Source organism: Cottoperca gobio, chromosome 12 (assembly GCF_900634415.1).
Source record: "Cottoperca gobio chromosome 12, fCotGob3.1, whole genome shotgun sequence".
NCBI lineage: Eukaryota > Metazoa > Chordata > Actinopteri > Perciformes > Bovichtidae > Cottoperca > Cottoperca gobio.
In genome coordinates this window covers 3,686,927-3,704,226 of record NC_041366.1, presented here as the reverse complement: position 1 = coordinate 3,704,226, position 17,300 = coordinate 3,686,927, and the positions used below count along the sequence as shown (strand labels likewise).

The 17,300-nt window shown below is 39.7% G+C and overlaps 1 protein-coding gene across 1 annotated transcript in view; it reads left to right on the top strand.

Moving 5' to 3' along the window:
* The window catches only part of rab27b (RAB27B, member RAS oncogene family), a 62,558-nt gene that overhangs the window by 10,882 nt on the left and 34,376 nt on the right, over window positions 1-17,300 (top strand). The gene's annotated exons all lie outside the window — the stretch shown is intronic.

The window sequence follows — 17,300 nt, the reverse complement described above, 5'->3', positions numbered from 1 at the left end:
ATATAGTAGGACGTAATGATATATAGAGTATAGAATTCATTCAAAAGATATGAGGTAGAGTATAGTCATGAATTCAAAATATATATATAATTCATTCAAAATTATATATAATTCATGCAAATAGATACGAGTATCATATTATATATAATAATTCATTCAATAGGATTATTATATCATCGTATATATATAATTCATTCATATATATATTATATATATACTTCATTCAAAATATCTATATATATAATTCATTCAAAATATATATATATATATATATTTTTGAATGAATTATTATATATACAGGACTGTCTCAGAAATTAGAATATTGTGATAAAGTTCTTTATTTTCTGTAATGCAATTAAAAAACAAAATGTCATGCATTCTGGATTCATTACAAATCACTGAATATTGCAAGCCTTTTATTATTTTAATATTGCTGATTATGGCTTACAGCTTAAGAAAACTCAAATATCCTATCTCTAAATATTAGAATATCATGAAAAAGTATACTAGTAGGTTGTTCAACGAATCACTTGAATCGTCTAATTAACTCGAAACACCTGCAAGGGTTTCCTGAGCCTTGAAAAACACTCAGCTTGGTTCAGTAAACTAAATCACAAGTATGGGGAAGACTGCTGATCTGACTGCTGTCCAGAGGACCATCATTGACACCCTCCATCAGGAGGGTAAGACACAAAAAGAAATTTCTCAAAGAGCAAGCTGTGCACAGAGTGCAGTTTCAAAGCACATCCACAAAAAGTCTGTTGGAAGGGGGAAATGTGGCAGGAAACGCTGCACAACCAAGAGAGATGACCGCAGCCTTAACAGCATTGTGAAGAAGAGTCGCTTCCAGAGTTTGGGGGAGCTTCAAAGACAGTGGACTGAAGCTGGAGTCCAGGTATCAAAAGCCACTGTTCACAGACGTGTCCGGGAAATGGGCTACAATAGCCGTATTCCCATGGTCAAGCCACTTCTGAACTCAAGACAACGGAAGAAGCGTCTGACTTGGGCTATGGAAAAGAAGCACTGGACAGTTGCAGAGTGGTCCAAAGTCCTCTTTTCAGACGAAAGCAAGTTTTGTATTTCATTTGGAAGTCAAGGCGCCAGAGTCTGGAGAAAGGCTGGAGAGGAGCAAAATCCAAGTTGCTTGAAATCCAGTGTGAAGTTCCCACAGTCAGCGATGGTTTGGGGAGCCATGTCAGCTGCTGGTGTTGGTCCACTGTGTTTCATCAAGCCCAGAGTAAATGCAGCTGTGTACCAAGAGATTTTAGAGCACTACATGCTTCCGTCTGCTGAAAAGCTCTATGGAGATGAGGAATTCATTTTCCAGCATGATCTGGCACCTGCCCACAGTGCCAAAACCACCAGTAACTGGTGTACTGACCATGGCATTACTGTCCTCGATTGGCCTGCCAATTCCCCTGACCTGAACCCCGTAGAGAATATGTGGGGTATTGTGAAGAAGAAGCTGAAAGACACCAGACCCAACAATGCTAATGAGCTAAAGGCCGCTATTGAAGCATCCTGGGCATCCATAACACCTCAGCAATGCCACAGGCTGATTGCCTCCATGCCACGCCGCATTGATGCAGTAATCTGTGCAAAAGGATTCCCAACCAAGTAATGAGTGCATTAATGGACATTTTCAAATGTTTGATTTTATTTTGCTGTTATAAATCTTTTTTTTTACTTGGTCTGAGGAACTATTCAAATTTTTTGAGATAGGATTTTTGAGTTTTCTTAAGCTGTAAGCCATAATCAGCAATATTAAAATAATAAAAGGCTTGCAATATTTCAGTTGATTTGTAATGAATCCAGAATGCATGACATTTTTGTTTTTTTAATTGCATTACAGAAAATAAAGAACTTTATCACAATATTCTAATTTTCTGAGACAGTCCTGTATATATGTATATATATATATATATATATATATATATATATATATATATATATATATATATATATATATATATATATATAAAATTCATTCAATATATATATTGAATGAATTATATGCAATATTGCATATAATTCAATAAATAAATAAATAGTATACATAAAATAACCACATAGTAAAGTCTATTTGTATACTCTTGTGTGAATTAAATACTGGACAAATGAAAAGTACTGAACATTTTATTAAGAACTAAAGTGCAAAATGAATTTAAAAGAAATTATAGGAAAGAATTAAGTAAACATAAAACGGCTTCAAGTGCAGTGTATATTATATTGTATAGCCTCCCTTTTAATATAAAAAATTAAAAGTAATCCATGTCCTGTCAGATTAGTTGTAAATATGAACTACTGATATGGATGAACTGTTCACATAAGAGCTGCAACGAGTCGATTGACGTAAACATACTCGACTATTTTGAATATGGAGATTTCCTACTTTTCTCTGTTTTTTATATAATATTAAAGTGAATATCACTGACAAACCAAGACATTTAAAGACCTCACCTTCGACATTTTAAATCTATAAATAGTCTTAAATGAAAATAGTTGTTAGTTCCAGCCCTTGTTGAACAAAACAAAAACACAGTTTTTCCTCTTGTCTGTTTTCACTGCAATAGTTATTGAAAAACTTGTCACAAGGATGTTTGCACACGACATTGTTAAAGAACCTAACTGCCCGCAACAGCTGATGCTGAGGAGCCTACAGGCTGCTGCAGGGAGACACATCCCATCCTGCCGATCCATTTGTGACGCAGCAGCTCACACCGCTGCATAAAAACCTCGTATGAATAACGCCACACCTGGATACGACTCATAACGGAGATATGGCAGCCTGCTATGTGCTGCGTCCTCGACTCCAGTCAGGTAGTTAAGTTAAACAAAAGATTAGAATGAAAGTATCAGACGTCCTCCAGATCGGGATCAATCCAGACTTATTTTTGATAATTACTTATTGGCTTTAATCTAGAAGGATCGGTCACTAATCACTAACATGGTATTATTTACCATGTTAAACTGAACTACTTGGTGAAGTTTGGGCAACAAGCTACTTGATTAGATTTAGGAAAGGATTTGCTAAAAGTATGTTTGTTACGAACTCAAGTATGTGACGTGGTTACTACGTTATGTATGTGACGTGGTTAATACGTTATGTATGTGACGCGGTTACTACGTTATGTATGTGACGCGGTTACTACGTTATGTATGTGACGCGGTTACTACGTTATGGTTACTACGTTATGTATGTGACGCGGTTACTACGTTATGTATGTGACGCGGTTACTACGTTATGTATGTGACGCGGTTACTACGTTATGTATGTGACGCGGTTACTACGTTATGCATGTGACGCGGTTACTACGTTATGCATGTGACGCGGTTGCGGTTACTACGTTATGCATGTGACGCGGTTGCGGTTACTACGTTATGCATGTGACGCGGTTGCGGTTACTACGTTATGCATGTGACGCGGTTACTACGTTATGCATGTGACGCGGTTACTACGTTATGCATGTGACGCGGTTACTACGTTATGCATGGTGACGCGGTTACTACGTTATGCATGTGACGTGGCTGAAAGTCCTGTGTTCGTTGGACCTATGCATCCAACCCTTTCTCTTCACAATGCAGACTCTCGCTCTTTATTCTACATCACTCAACTTCCTCCTCAGAATCACTGCTGCTTTTCCATCTGTCCTGCTCTTTCTGCCGCCTCCTTCTGCAGAGGGCTCCTGAATAACTGCAGTCTGACTGAGATAACCTGAAATAATCGGGAGTCTCAGTCAAACTATTTGCACATGTTCAAGCCTGTAGACCTTTCATGCCATTGTCAGTTAGTTTTCATGAGGTGCACCAGCAGTTTCCATGGTAATGTTTGAAAATCCAGTTGTACTTTTAAGGTTTATCCGGAGAGTATTACAGCCTGTGAGAATACAGGTTGGATGTGTTGCTGCAATGATTCGCTGTGACCTTTTTAACTGTGGGACGGCACTCCCTAACCAGTATGCCCTTTTCTTCTGGCTCTCTGGCTTTCTCTTTCTGCCTCTCTCCCCTCCTCCTGCCACCCACCTGCAGTGTATTGACCAGAAACAGCAGGATTCAGCCTTTCTAAGATGATTAATGCATTGATAAGATTGCCACCTGATAGCGAGGGCCCGACTGACTGCAGTAACACTCTCCAAGTCAAGGTGTGTGTGTGTGTGTGTGTGTGTGTGTGTGTGTGTGTGTGTGTGTGTGTGTGTGTGTGTGTGTGTGTGTGGTGTGTGTGTTTCTGATTGGCTGCCAGCAGAATTGAGTTTTAGTGATTAGAAACGTTTCTTGGCAGCAATAATCTGGTTGAGTTAAAGCTACATAGCCAGTTGGAGCCAAATAACCAGACTGTAGAAAGTTAACTGGAGACAGTACGTCTCTAAAGCATCAAATGATATCTGGCATTTTCAACTCGCATTAAAGCGGCTATAATCATTATTTCTTATAGCCTATTTAATAATGGATCACATGAATACATGCATGTGAAAGGGGGCCTCTCGTAGAACCAAACGGCATACACACGGTTGGAGACTAGCTGGTGATACATAATGGAGCCTGATATTTGTTTTAGTAGTTGGTGGAGACCAAACCAGAGCTAAAAGGAGAGTGAATGTTGGATTTACATTCATCAGGTGTACACAAACTGGAGGCTACTGCTGCTGAATGTAAATAACAACTGTTTGCTCTTCCAGCTTGTGTCTGCTTCCCCCAAGTGTTTAAACTTGAGCGCAAACAAGTAGTCAATTTATTGATTGGTTGATCTGCGTTTCTGACAGTTGATTAATTGTTTTTTATTGTTAATTATAGTATTGGGCCACAACATTTGGGTAAGAGTATTGATGACTGTATTGACAGCTTCTCATGGAATATCCTTTGGTGAGTGATCACAAACTAAGCATAATCGACATAATGTCTCATCATGTGCCTGCTGACGGTGGTTGCACAACTTCATTGTTGTCTGTTCTGTTCATCTGTTTTACTGTAGACAGATGATCACATATTCAGCCAGATGGCAAGCACATCAACCGGAAGATGATTTTTGGGATTGAACCTCCATGAAATTCATCATATTTTGGATTTGTCACCATCAGTGGAGCTCGCTCATATTCGTAGTGACTTACAGAACTAAAACGCTTTCTTTCAAAAGTCTAAGTTGAATGCACTGTGCAGTTCTGACGCTGTGAAGTTATCATAATACATGATAAATACACAAATTGAAAACAAAACTAATACAAAAATGAGTTGCAGCTGTCTCTGTAACCAGTCTAACTCTGTGTTGTTTAAAGCTCCCTGTAGTGGTTGTCTTTGGTGTGAGGAGGGAGATGGTGTGACACATTCAGGTTAACGATTTGATCTCAAGTGTCCCGCTCAGTTCAGCCAGTCAGTTCAGATAATTCACAGCCGGATAAGCAGGAGATGGGTGAGGGAGAAAGCGCATTTAAAGTGTTATCATGACAACTGTACAGACACAGAATATCACACTCAGAAAGTTCAACTCACGGTATTAAACTGTGGAGCAACGCTTATGCAAAATTTCTAAATGTTGCAAGCTTATCGTAGCAGAAGAACCAGAAGAAAGTTGCACAACAACAATCAACATAGAGTTTGCTTGATTCCCTAAAAAGTCAATGACGCGAATACACGCAACTGAACCCAGAGCAGCTCGAATTGATGCAACGTTGTGCCCATAGCTTGAGAGACGCATTCACGCCTCATCTGCTTCATAAACGTACAGAGTGAGGACACAGGATAGAGATGGGAGGGAAAGGCACCACACAGGAACACTCCCATACGCAGGGTCGGCCGCTAGCTAGTTTATAGCTAAAGCACCTTTGAAACATTAGCTGTTCAGGGCAAATAATACACAACGGTCAAATAAACGGTCCAGCGGTCAAATTTGTGCAAATTAAGCACATTTTCTGTCTTGAAAATATAGATTTGTGAAATAACCTCCTCCGCGTCTGAAAAGTGAAGCCAATGCCGAAGTGCCTTAAACTTGCAATCTCTCTGATATCCAGCAGGGGGCGACTCCACTGATTGCTGGATTCAGAGTCTAGAGTGTGAACCATTACACCACGGAACCACGTTCATTGACAGTTCGCTGCCACACGGTTGTCTCCATGTTTTCGTCTTCGAACTTAAACCCTTTCACAGTGTGTTTTTGGTTCATGAAAGATAATTGTAACATTTTGTTCGCCTAAAAATGTCTTTGTTCGGTTGCACTTTGCTCCACCCTCTCCTGTCACTTCTGCCAAACTCTAGGCTTTAAAGCGGTAGACCACCACACCAAGGGGTGACGTCACGATGACTACGTCCACTTCTTATTTACAGTCTGCTCAAAACCTGTTGGGCAGAAGGTCGTAGGGGTGGACAGGTCAAGAAAGAGTACGACTTTGAAACATGAGACCGATGTTCACATCTTGTCTTGACCAAGGGTATTCTCTAACCTTAACCAGAGGTGTGGTTGGGTTTAGATGTGGCTGATTAGAACACTCCTATTAGATGCATTTCGAAAGACCTTGACAAACAATATATTGCTGCCGATCAAAAAAAAAAACTGTAGGAATTTAGTTTTTCTTATATGCAGCAAAAACACAAATATAAATGCATTTAAGAATCTTGAAGTCCCAGACTGTAGTTCCTGAGTAGAGCCTGACAGATATTGTGCTTTTGAGGTTGATGCTATGATGTTTATCTTAAGAGAGTCTTCTCTTAAGCGGCTTCAGATCTTAAGAGAATTGATCTCAAGATCAACTTCTTTACTCTGGTGGACAAACGATGTAATACATACGCTGTTCTTAGATCAGCTTAAATATATCTTTGAGATTTCAGTACTGCAGTTATTTATTGACGAACCTATTTGCTTATACTGGTGTTTTGGCGAGAAGCTGAATTGGCTAATATAGGTGCAGCTCTACTACTAAGAGGATTTTGGTAAAAAATACATTCCAGGTTTTCCACGCGACAGAGAGACAAAGACTGTGACTGAGAAATGAAGCGATGTGAAAGGGTGAGAACATAAATGTGTGTTTGACCGTAGGATCAATAATGAAGGCTGTTCTTCTGGACAGTAAATCAGCTCGGCAGTACATTCTCTCCCCTCAGCTGCCACTTTTATCCTCACTCATAAATAGCAGGATTACAACTTGTTATGATGGGGAACTCCTCGCAGTGTCGTGCTGTTTTAATGATGTGGACTATTGTTGATTTATATACAGCACAGGCACACTGCTCTCTGAGGCATCTGTAAGATAGATAGATGCTGTTTCTCCATCCTTATGTTGTGCTCTCCAAACATCAAATCAAGCATAATGAACTGGATAACATGAACATGTCATTTTGAACAAATTGAATTTAACACTTTCCACCATTCATTGTTAAATTTTTGTTGCTTTTTCATGCATGAGCCAAATGAAATGATGTTTCAAATTTACTTCTCATATGCTTTTTACTTCCAGTTTTTACAGTTCCATTCAACTGGAATTATATATCTGCTTTCTTCCTTATTAAATAGGGTTGGGACAAGTAGACAGTAAACACTGAAACGTGCACGTAAATTAGATAAATAACATAAGTGTTTAATTTATTTAATAAAAGAGCACTTGTTCAATGTGAAAAGTGAGTTGTGAATATAAAAAAAAAAAACACCTTGAATTTCAGGGGGGGCGCGGGGCTCAGTTAACAATGGTAGGGGAAACACTGACTCCGGTGATGCACGATAAGTGAACGGGCAGACTACGTGCAGGTAGGTAGAGTTTCAACAAATGTAACACATTTCTTTCCTAAAGTACATTACCCACCCTAGCTTTAAGTACATTTTCAAGCATGAATGACAAACTTGTTTTGTGTGAGTATTTAATGCTTTTCCTTCTTGTTTGAATTAAATGAGTATCTTTGGGATTTGAAATGTTGGTCGGACGAATCAATTTGATGACATCACATCGGGCTTGAGGAAATTGTGATGGGCATTTTTCACAGTTCTCTTATGTTTTATTCACCAAAAATAATTATTAGCTGCAGCCCTAATGAAAAGATCGCTTCAGGTCTAGGTGTAATCTTGCAATGTGAATAGTGAATGAAAACAGTCCAGTCGCACTGGAATGGTCTTTGAAGCAGTACTTCTGTTACAATGTAACAGGTTGTGTGTTGCTGTTGATTAATAATCCCTGTAACTAAGAACGTTATTAAATTCTTGATAGAGAGGATGAAAGTATCTGATCATTTTTAGAGGAACTGCCCATGAATTAATAAACTGAGAAGTAATGAGATCTATATGTCACTGCCAAGAAGGCACCGTGGGACTAAACACAATCTGTACGTGTTTGTCTCTCGCTCTCATCTTTCTTTCATTCTGTCTTTGCTTCATTCTGTCTTTCATATGGCAGACATTCTTTTATTTGCTACTAGAAAGTAAAAGGTTGAATGACCCCCCTTTTCTCTGTTCTGCCTCCTTTCTACCTGTATATCAACATCTTTCACAAGCACTTTCTGTTTCAGTCGCTCTTCTTTCTTTCTGTAGCCTGTTTTGACAGATAGGGATTCTTTTAAAATACCGTTGCATCAAATAGGCTTTGATGCGGAGTCGCCTGAAGGCAGAACCTGGGTACAGCATTTGTAATGTCCTCCGGTTCTGAGGGAAACCTTGACATTTAGATTTTTTTTTTTTTTAATACTTCCTCATCGCTCTCTCCACTTTCTTTCTCCACGTGAGTTGGGCGAGGGCAGTGTGATTCTCTATCACACTGCTGCCATGACATTTTGTGATTTTGTACCATCCATGCTTTTTTTTCTGTTCCGTGCCACACTGTGGGAGGAGAATATTTCTGTTTCTGTTAGCGGTTTAGAAAGATATTTTTTGCAAGCACTGGATTCATATTTTATTTTACCCATAGCTTCATTTTCCTGATAGAAGAAAATGGGCACAGAATATAAAATGTCACTTTTTCCAAGAATTGACTTGGAGTTGTAAGTTAACTTTCTCCTTAGGAAACAATTTACACTCTCATAGAAGAAATTACAAGCAAGTTTACGAGATTATTCAGCACAACACAAGAATATATTATCACCGCCATATCAGGGATCATTTCCCCTAGAGCTAATATTGCCAGGGTTTGGAAGCGTCGTTCTCTAAAGCAAATACGACCAGGATTAGAAGCTCAGATGTTCACGGCAAGGCACTAACGTGTCCGGGGGTTGAAAGTCCACTTCCCTAAAGCAAGGCACTACTAACGATGCCAAGATGAACGTTCAGTTCAATTTTCTAAAGCTAGATATGGAAGTTCAGTTCCCTAGAGCAGTGATTCCCAAAAAAAAAACAATTAGGCCTATTGCATCTAATTGTACACAAGGTTATAAATTATTTTTTATTTACTTCAGTGTCCCCCCTAGGTTTACTGCTCTGCAGGGTGCTGCCTGGGCTGGATGAGGTCCGTGCGTGGCGCAGATTTTTTAAGTTCTCTCCTTACCTTTCCTCCACTCTGTCTCTGACTGTAAGTGTGTGCGCTTGGGGGCCTGTGTGTGGGTTCGGAAGTGGAGCTCCACCCTTCGGGAAGCAGAAGAGAGAATGTAAATACGCAAAGCAACTGAAATGTGCACATAAATGAGATGAATGACATAAGCGTTTAGATTATTTAATAAAAGAGCACATAAATATATATATATATATATATATATATATATATATATATTTATTTATTTATTTATATATATGTGCTCTTTTATTAAATAATCTAAACGCTTATGTCATTCATCTCATTTATGTGCACATTTCAGTTGCTTTGCGTATTTACATTCTCTCCTCTGCTTCCCGAAGGGTGGAGCTCTTGTATGTGTATGTATGTATGTGTGTATATATATATATATGTATATATATATATATATATATATATATATATATATATATATATATATATATAGATATATATATAGCTATAGATGTGATATAGATAGTATTATCTACTCTCTCTCTCTCTCTCCTATCTATATATCTTCTCTCTCTCTCTCTCCTACCTCTCTCTCTCTCTCTCTCTCTCTCTCTCTCTCTCTCTCCTACCTCTCTCGCTCTCTCCTACCTCTCTCGCTCTCTCTCTCTCTCCTACCTCTCTCGCTCTCTCTCCTACCTCTCTCTCTCTTCTTCTCTCCTCTCTTCCTCTCTCTCCTTCCTCTCTCTTCTCTCTCTTCCTCTCTCTCCTACCTCTCTCTCTCTCTCTCCTACCTCTCTCTCTCTCTCTTCCTTCCTCTCTCTCCTCTCTCTCTCTCCTTATTCCTCTCTCTCCCTCTCTCTCTCTCTTTCCTTCGCTCTCTCTCTCTCTCTCTCTCTTTCCTTCCTCTCTCTCTCTCTCTCTCTTCCTTTCCTCTCCTCTCTCTCTCTCTCTCTTTCCTTCCTCTCTCTCTCTCTCTCTCTCTTTCTTTCTTTCCTCCTCTCTCTCTCATCTCTCTCTTTCTTCCTTCCTCTCTCTCTCTTCTCTCTTTCTTTCCTTCCTCTCTCTCTCTCTCTCTCTCTTTCCTCCTCTCTCTCTCTCTTTCTTTCCTTCCTCTCTCTCTCTCTTTCTTCTCTCTCTCTCTCTCTCTCTCTGTCTTTCCTTCTCTCTCTCTCTCTCTCAGTCTCATCGCTTCTTTCATTCTATCTCTCTCTCTCTTCTCCCTCTCTCTCTCTCTCTCTCGCTCTCTCTCTCTTCCTTCTCTCCTCTCTCTCTCTCTCTCTCTCTCTTCCCTTCCCTCTCTCTCTCTCTCTCTCTCTCTCTCTCTCTCTTCCCTCTCTCTCTCTCTTTCCTTTCCTTCCTCTCTCTCTCTCTCTCTCTTTCTTTCCTTCCTCTCTCTCTCTCTCTCTTTCCTTCCTCTCTCTCTCTCTCTCTCTTTCCTTCCTCTCTCTCTCTCTCTCTCTTTCTTTCCTTCCTCTCTCTCTCTTTCTTTCCTTCCTCCTCTCTCTCTCTTTTCCTCCTCCTTCTCTCTCTCTCTCTCTCCTTCCTCTCTCCCTCTCTCTCTCTCTTTCCTTCCTCTCTCTCTCTCTTTCCTTTCCCCCTCTCTCTCTCTCTTTCCTTCCCCCTCTCTCTCTCTCTCTCTCTCTCCTTCCTTCTCCCTCTCTCTCTCCTCTCTCTCTCTTTCCTTCCTCTCTCTCTTCTCTTCATCTCTGCTCTCCTATCCCTCTCTTCTATCTTTTTTCCTTCCCTCTCTCTCTCTCTCTCTCTCCTCTCTCTCATCTCTTCCTTCCCTCTCTCTCTCTCTCTTCCTTCCCTCTCTCTCTCTCTTCCTTCCCTCTCTCTCTCTCTCTCTCTCTCCTCTTCCTTCTCTCTCTCTCTCTCTCTCCTCTCTTCCTTCCCTCCTCTCTCTCTTCCTTCCCCTACCTCTCTCTTATATATATATATTATTAAAATATTATATATTAATTAAATATATAAACCCTTTTACCATTTGGCGCATGTGGGAAATATTAGAGTGTGACACATGTCACAGCTCACTGCTAGTGTGAAGGAGAATAGCTTCTTACAAGGACAACGCTAAATAAATGTTCACAGAGTGATAACAGTGATACTATGTGCTATAGATTTTGCCCGGATATGAACACAGGTGTGCCTTGAGATTTTGGCTTGGTCTTTGGTGTGCCTTGGCCACAGAAAGTTTGGGAACCACTGCTCCATAGGATGCAATAACAGTGCAGGTTTTGGAAGTTTTATTCTCAAGTGTAAGCCTCTAACATTGTCAATGTTGGAAGCACAGTTCCCTTAAGCAAGGCACTACAATTGACAGTTTTAGAAGTTCAATTCCATGGAGTAAGGCACTAACACTGTCAGGTTTTGGAAGTCAAGTGTTCTAAAGCAAGGCACTAATAGTGACAGGGTTTGTACCAGGAAGGCATACACCACCATTCTTGGACATTTAATTCCCTGAAGCGGGTAAGAAAACCCCCCTAGGTGCAGTTCTCTAAAGTAAAGGCAACAACAGTGCCAGTTTTGGAAGGTCTCTTGAGAGCAAGGCACTAATGCTGCATCTCCACTGCATAGTGCAGCACAGGTTTTCCATTAGCAAAAGTTGTTGCATAGTACCTGGTACTTTTTTTGGTACCACCTTGGCCGAGGTTCCAAGTGAGCTGAGCGATACTAAAAGTTGTTAAAAGATAGATGGATAGAAAGATAGATGGAAACTCTGGCAGACCACTGATTGGTCAGAGATAATCGTCACTAGCCCGACACAGGATGTCCTGCACAAACCAGACATTTTTGAATAGCAAAGCTACCCTCAATAGCGACTGCAATTTTTTAAATTCACTCGACCCAGATTTTAATAAATGGCAGCCCGTAAAACTACGTTGTGCTCTCCGTTCACTACACTGTACAATTGACGAAGTGCAGACGTTCCTGTTTGGTTGCGCAGTGGAAATAGAGAAAAGCACTTGTTACCATAAGTGAGTCGAGGCGAGCAGGCACTTACACTACTGGGGTGGAGGTTTACTATCCTACCAAGTGTGAACCACCAACCCTCCTCTTACAAGCGAGATGAGACCATCAATGCTAAAAACATTAGTTGGTCGAACTAGTGAAATAACAGGGACAATTTCAATAAATGTGTGCGTCAAATAAAGTTGTTTTTCTTAGGTCTTGCATCAGTTGATCGGACAAAACGAAACTTTTGTTTATTAACTTAAATTATGCTTTTTACATGTGCTTTGGGAACTTCCGACAGGCATCATATTATTCCTATGATAAATCACTGTGTACAACATAAACTAAAAGTGAGCATGTTTTATTGATACTTGAATGTTTTAAGGGTGTGTTTATTTGTCTGGTAAGCAGTCTGTGTTGTAAAAGGAAGCAGCAGATTAGAAACTAATTGCATCTTATTAATAATGGATGTAACCAGCAGCAGTGGATGTACTGTATTCACAGAGTGTGTTTATTATTGAATTATTTATAGATTAAAAATCACCAAATTACTTCCCACCAAATGAATCATAATGATATAATAATATAATAATATTATTTTTAAACGGCTAAAAATAAACATTTTATACCTGCCTCAACAATCCAATGGCTTTCTATTACTACTTATAAGTTTCAGTAATTTAATCTAAATTTGTATCTGTATTCAACCGTGAAACTCTCTAAAAACTATCGATAATATCAACAGTATCGGACTTTTTCTCCTTTTTTAAGTTCTCGGGGCAATGAGGTTTTTATATTACTCATGTTGATCCCTCGTCTCCCCTGTCTTGCTTAGAGGAGTTTGCTTGATGTACGTCAGAAGTCTCTGCACGGCTCATCGTAGGGACGGCTTCAAGGGAAAACTGTGCTAGTTTGAAAATTAACAAATTCCCAAAGAGAATTAAGTGAGAGAGGGGTAGAAAGAGAGAAGCTGCGGGAGAGGAGAGGCAGCGATGAATGAGATTCAAACAGAAAGAGAGGAGGACAAGGGAATGGGAGCAGAGAGAAAGGATGAGAGTAACATATGAAGTTATTTGAGGTTGCAAACCAAAAGTCAAAGAAAGAACAAACACTACCACTTTAGACATCCAGTCAGATCTTCCATACTGGTTAGTCGCAAATTAAGGTGTCACAATGAAAGTTTGCCATGAAGCAGATCTGCATTGATTTGCAACATAGACCTTTTTCACAGCAGACACTTTGACTTGTCATAGCAGCTTAAGCACACTGTTTGATTTAAGTGTCCCTCTCAGCCATGCCAACATGCACAATACCAGAACCCTAAAACTGAAGCAGCTGAATGGAGTCAGCCATCCTTCATTCTGTTTACACATTTTCTTTTTCTACTGTAACGTTTAAAAATGTCTTTTCTGAAATTGGCCTGTTACCCACAAAAGTCTTATGAAACCAGAGATATATAATAATCCAAAGAAAACCACTCCTGTGTCATTGCCAAAGGTCCAATAGATCGTTTCCAATAAAAATATATTGATCCCCAACATCGTCACATCAAATCAGCTGATCGATGTGTGTGATTTCCGTTTATACTCGGTAAAAACGTTAATTGCGGTTCATTCCAAAATGGAGACCAGACTCTTAGCATTCGATTGACACCTCATTTGAGCCAATAGGAGCTTCCATCCCTTATCTACAGCCTTCAATAGCCAATCAGTGTCAACTTGATAAGGAAGTGCCAGCCAATAGCAACCGAGTCTCCCGATGACTGGCGTATCGTGTAGCCAATGAAATCCGGAACATTTTGATAGGCGACTTCAATGTTTTTTTCTTTTTACAAATGTTGTTTTCTTTTCTTCAAAATTGTATTTATTCTATTCAAGTTCATAAAAACAAAACAAAAAAAGCACAAAAAGATTATGGAAAATGTGTTTATACTTCACTTACTCTGTGTCATTACTACTGACAGGGAATATGGGTATATAATAGTTATTTATGAGCAATAAAAATTATATTTTATTAATAAATATTATAATACCTCCAAATTTCTCAGCTTGGAAACGCCTGGTGTTACTCTTATACAAACCTGTCTAATATGTTGTGTTTTTGTAGTTTTCTTCTGAAATTTGAACCTGAACTTGGTAACACTTGATGCTATGTTCCTATTGTGTTTTACAGCTCATACCTACCAGCTATAGATATCTTCAGGCATCTTTTTCAACAAACAATTCAGACAGTTTGTTTTCTTCAAATTCAGTATATTCAGACCACTATTACCCAGTGCCAGAAGCACTTGGAGTGATTCTGAACAAGAACAATTGAGAGTTATCTTTTGAATGAGACCAAAACCTAAAGCATATGGTGCAAATGGTTGAAGAGCAGCTTATCATTTACTTTGGTTGTTGTTTTTCGGGTAAATTCTACCAAAGGTAAGAGGTTAAACTGTTTTGGGAAAAAAGTATCCCGCAGTTTTAAAATGTGGTTAATGTCGGGTTGTGTTTAATAAAAGATCATGATTTGCATTATAATAAGTATGTTTGTTACCATAAAACTACAGAACCATAAAACATATTCTTCCATTGCCATGCTTCAGAGTGTTGTGTACATGGTCAGTATTTTGCGTTGGCAGTGGACAGTTTACAATGCAAATAAGTTGTAAGCAAATGTGATGTTTCGTAGACAGGGTTCCTTTAACAGATAGATGAAGCTGATGTGATACATTTTAAGCGATGCCATTGCTGGTGTTTTACACACATATTTCAAATGTCATGATCGATCACAACATAAGATACAATTACCTGAGACTGGAAGTGTTGATGGTTCACAAAACAATAAGGGCTGAGATGTGTCCTGCTTTTTATGGAGTCCGTCATGAGTATAAACTCCTACATATAATACACAGCAAGGGACGGATGGAGGTTTAATGCATGAGAAAAGGGGGAGTGACAAAGATGAGAGAGAAAGCAGCGAGAGGGTGGAAAGGCTAGTTGCCTGGTGACGGAGGCAGAAGGAGAGAGAAGGTGAAGAAAGGAGAGAAAACGAGGAGGAGGAGAGCTGTGGAGTTGTTTTCCAAGTGTAAAGTGTTATTGGTCACGATGCCACATCTGCTGCTGCCATCCCTCCCACTGCTCTCTCTGGCTCTCAGAGGATGAAGAAGAGGTGTTGGCTCTCTGTCTTTACATCTTATGTCTTATTGAATGATTTATGGTTTTAATTGCTGTAATGAGGGCGTGTTTTCAACTGTCAGCCCAAATTGCATTTTTGCCATTTTAAGATTGTACAGTTTTTAACAAGTGCTGGCTTAGAAATGTGTATCCAACTTTATTCAAGTAAAGCATCACAAACGTCTCTCATCCAATGAAAATGCTTTTCTCTCTTTGACACCCGAATGGTATTTTTATTACATCATCATAATTAGGGCCTTTCACATTTTTACGTTACCCATGGGCCTCTAAAGGTTCTCTACACACTTGTAAAATTGCGGTAAAGTCAGCCGCCGCCTGAATTTCATTGCTCCTAAAGTAGTGTTATGGCAAGGATGGCCTCTGAGGGCGGCGAATGTCCTGAAAGTTAACACGGTGTTGCCATAGTTTTGCACCTCAGTCTGGTAAAGGGAAGGGTGAGCGGAGGGCAGTGTTTCCCCTACCATTGTCTTGGAGGCCCATCAGACTTTTCACATTGAACAGGTGCTCTTCTATTAAATAAAGTAAATGCTTATGTTATTTATCTAATTTATGTGCACGTTTCAGTGTTTACAGCAGTTGCTTTGCACATTCACTCCTCCGCTGTTCAGAGGAGACAGAGAGGAGGGAACTACAAATAAAACCTTGCCTCGCGCACCCCCTCTTGGACCTCATACAGACCACAGTGCCCCCCCAAAGAAGTAAACCTAGGGAAAACACTGGAGGGGTATTCAGTTGGTTGCAATCTGCAATGCTAAATGACATCAAATCCTACACTCTGCCCTTAAAATCTACAAAAATGAGTCAGATGAAAGAAACGCATATCAGGTGACGTATCATCACCTTTACAGGAGATGGAAGTTAGAGCCTCTTTAGCCTTTGTGCTGTGACATATTCCTGATATGGGAATATTTCAGCTGTATACAGTTACTAGAGGGATTTTAATCCAATCCTTTGCATTTGATTGGACCGCTAAAAACTGGGCGGGTTTAGAAGGTAGTGCGATACAGAGATTTAGAGGACTGTGCCTCCCTTGTTGCTGAAAGTTGAAGATTGATGGATGGATGGATGGATGTCCCTTTCTTACTTTTTCATGTCCTATCCCATTTTTGCTTTACATTGTATTTCTCCTGTTCCCTCTTCCTCCTCTTACTGTAGTTTCCTCTCATCCTTTTCTTTCTTCTCCTAGTATTAACAGGCCTTTTCACCGTGTCACTTTTGACCTGTCAAAGTAGGGAAAGCATAGGGTGCAACTAATAACATTAACCATGCCGCTCTGGAATTTAGCCATCTTTAATTTTTTCTTTTTCTACGGTGTCAAAATGTCAATGAAAAATGCCTTTTAAGGTGTTAAAACAATGCTATGATGTGCTTTAAAGGAGAAACCAACAGGTATGTCTTCCAGATGTCTGTCGCCAAAGTGATTGAAAGTTGACGTGAATAGACTAGATCTTTATTTAAAGAAACCCTATACTGTTCCCTTAAACCCTTTGCATTTTTTAATTGGTGTTTCTTCCTCGACAAAAGCACATTTGGCTGAGCAGACAGGATAATAACCAGACCGCAGCCAAGACTTTTGTAGTTCGGCTCACTCACAGAATTAGTGTTAATTATCTACAGCTGAGAACTTTTGTCAGTTGTCATTACAGTGTAGTTGGTGAAATCAACAGTCAGTGACAAAAGCGTTCACCCCCTACAGCTTATTAAAACACTGTTGATTATGCAAGTCAGTGGTTCACAACCTGGGTCTCGGGACCCCTCC